Genomic DNA, 3,993 nt, shown 5'->3' with positions numbered 1-3,993 from the left:
ACCCGCGGTACACACCGACAGAGGCGACGTCGCAGTCATTTCAGTATTTATACGCGCGGCCTGCGTATGACTGTCGACGGGGCGGGGGCCGGTGGTCAGCGTTTAAAAATAAATATCGGCGACTTGTGGACTCGAGACTGCACCACCGACGGCAACGCGTGCCAGCGTCAGCAACACGTGCGGCGCGGCGATCCCGGCAAGTGGTCGTCGGGACTCGGTTACAGCGGTTTACGATTACTGTACAGGATGATTCACCAACCATGGTCACTCCCTTTTTCTTCCACGATTATGCAATCATTCAAAATCTGATTTGTAGAATTTTTAAATGTACCTATTTATTTTCAAATTTGTTACTTGGTAGTTTTTAACTTTTTGTTCCGAAAATAATAGCGAGTTCATGATAACAAGTTTAAGATGTGCGGACGTGTGGTATAGTGATTTAAAAATTTTAGCAGTTTATATTAATTTATAATAATTATTATTTTAAAGGGTTATTATTCTTAGTAGGTTTACATATTTTCGTAACTGAGAAATTAGTAGTCTCGTTCAAATTTTGAATTAGATACATCAGCATTAACACTTTAAAAGAACTAATCAACTATACACTGTACTATTCAGTATTTACAGTAGGAAAAGGGATTTTCATTAAAAATATAGAAGTTATGATATGAAACTTTTTATAAAGTACAAAAAAATGTCAATAATTTAAAAATAATATAGTTTTATAAGTATACTTAAAAATGTTAAGGATTAGAATTTTAATTAATTTGTTATTAAAGTAAAAAAGTTGCTCAGGCAAGTGGGTAATGCTTTGTTTTACAAAAGGTGTTGAGTGAGTCATTGTAATGGTGTTAAATTTTGATAATATATTGATATATCATTCTATACGAAAATCGATTCTGAGTGGATAGTACATCACTAAATATATTTCATGATATGGTGATTGATAATATAAATTTATTTTTCTATTGATATTATGGTAGATTGATTTAACTTTTTTACGAAAACATTACATTTTCTATGTCATTAATATTTGATTATTATAATGATATAAATTATACGGTAATATATTATTGTTATTTGTTATTTACTTTTGATTTAATACAATTTTACGTAAAACACTTTTTTATTAGAAATATATAAACTGTTCCAGGTACTAAGGGCTAAGCCGCTAAGGCATAATAGTACAAATAAATGGCATTAGTTTAAAAAAAATTAAATTATTCAAAAAGTACAAAAAAGATTTTAATATATTATCATCCACTATGAATTTGTCATGTACCTACTTAATTTATAGCTTTTCTAATTTCTCAGCAATAGAACTAATTGGTCAAAAATAACCAAATATTGTCCCTAATGGCTAATAATAATAATTTATAACGTCATAACAATAAACTATGCCCAAGTTTACGTAATTGACAAAGTAGGTATACATAATATGCATTACATATATTATACATTTATACCATAAAATTAGATGGCTGACGTTTTGGGCAAGGGTAAATGCAGATTCTCTAGGTGGGTGCTAAGTGCGAAAAGACCGTACTTTTAAAATCATACAATTTTGTTTTGACCGAATTTTTTAGGTTTTTGGCAATTTAAAAAAAATTATATATAGGTACATATTATACTGGTCATAGGTACTAAAGCAGATATTAATAAGTATTCATTTATAAACTATAATTCATTGCTTTATTATAGTATGAGACTACTATGAGTTTCAAAGAGAAAGAAACGACACAATGTTTTTGAATTATATTTCAGGAATTCAATGGGTTACTGTGTTTTTCACCTATCGTTATACCTTTGCACCAGATGTTTGAATGCACTAATTCAAAATTAAAAAACATTTTTATTATTATAGTGGTTTTTGTGGCTAGTCAATTTAACATTAATATTGATGTAGTCACGGTTACCGTAAAATCATTATATGTGTCGAACACACGACATTCTCGTTATAGGATATAGTAAAAATATACTATAAAAATTGCAGTATTACGGCGGGCATCGCGTACAGTTATTATAACATAGAAAATATACGTAGATGCGTGTTCGTCCGGCATTATACATTTGCTAAAAATAGAAAACGTCGGCCGGCTGTGTTTGGTATAAATAACAAATTTAATATACCTAATATACATAAATGTACGTATAATAAATACAAGTATGTATCTCTGAACAACTCACACGCGCGCATACGGTATTCGGTAATACTTTTAAAATATAATTAAAACATTACAACACCAAGTTATCAAATTTTGCACGAATGAACATAAAAACATATACCAATTACCCTCAAATTATACGGAGATACTTACACTCGCCACTCGGTATAGAGCTCATTCAGAATCCAGCCCCTCTACACAACCATAAATACACTATACCAGAAATACTCAAACTTTTTCATCCCACGACTCCTTTGTGTCTTCACAATATTTTTACGGCTCCCAAATTAGTAATGACGAAAAAACAATGGTTATAATATTATAATGGTTAGATATAGTGTATTAAAAATTGTTATAATGTATTAATAATTATTTCTTTATCACAATTTACAAATAAATAGATAATATAGAAAAAATTAAATTAAATATTTTATGCTTCATAAATACAAATTAATAAATAAATAAGTTAAAATTTAGTGTGATGGATTAGTTTCTTTATGTTTCATATTTTCATTATATATTATTCAAATTTTTATTTTAAAGTTTAGAAATACCTAGTTGTTCTCATCTTCTCAATGTTAACTGTTGATCAATATATTTTTTTTATTCATTTTAGTTTCTGGTTCTTTAACGCGACTCTCATCTTCAAATCGAGCCACAATGGACAGTTTGAATACCTCTGCAGTCTGCACTATACTGTTACCAGTTTACCACCACACTTGAACTATAATATAGGTACTCTATGGGTATATTGCAATCATATATAATATTTTATTATAAACATTATTTTTTAAACATATAAAAATAGGCATTAATCTCAAAAAAAAAAATTGGGACTTACACTTCTCATTTACTATACTATCTCCGTTATATTTGATATCTAAATATATTTATTAATAAAATAAAAACAAATTATGGACTTAAATAATTAAGTATTTAATAGTTTACTTATATGATAATTGATAATATACTTTTTAGTTTTTTGAGTACTGGCTACTCAACCTAGCTGTATATGTACCTAACCTAACTGGCTACCTATATACTTATGACGTATTAAAATTATCATAGACGTGTACAATATTGTACAAGTACAACCGTATATACGCGTATGGCGTATTTACTATTTATATAATATATATAATAGTATATACATCACTACGATGACGCACATTGTATAATACATAATTTATATTGTATTTATAACACGTTGTCTGTTGGTAAATCGTATATGCATGCTTAATGCGCAACAGCAACCCCATACGACGATATATAGAAGTCGAGCGTGTTCGCATCTGTTCCATCTTCGATAACACCGCCACACATTCCGTACGTTACTGTTGTAGTCGAATTCAGTGTGATCACGGGCCAGTGAGATATTAGGATGTCATTTCCCTCCCCTCTTTGGCTAATTTTTGTCAATTAATTTCTCATAATTTACTGAAAGAATAAAATTCATGTTCTCAAATTCTCAGTATATATTTTTTTTAAATTTGTATTTTTTTTATACGTTGAATTGAATAATAATTGGCATCAATAAAATATATAATGATAAATTAATGAATTCTATCACGGACCACGGGGCGATTTACGCCAAAAAGTTACTAATAAAGTAATAAGTAATAACTAATCAGTAATTAGTAATGACTATCACAAATAACTAATAAGTAATAACATAGTGCTAGATTTAGCGTCAGACAAAGTAGGCAGTTACCTAGGGAGGTAAATTTATTCAAAAAAATGGTGAAAGATTATATTTTAATAAATATTGTATATGATGCGGTATACTATTTTCTTGATTAGAACAGTTTATGGACATATCCAATAATTA

This window comes from Rhopalosiphum padi, chromosome 1 (genome assembly GCF_020882245.1).
Source record: "Rhopalosiphum padi isolate XX-2018 chromosome 1, ASM2088224v1, whole genome shotgun sequence".
In the NCBI taxonomy this organism is placed as follows: Eukaryota; Metazoa; Arthropoda; class Insecta; order Hemiptera; family Aphididae; genus Rhopalosiphum; species Rhopalosiphum padi.
This window is presented reverse-complemented; position numbering follows the sequence as displayed.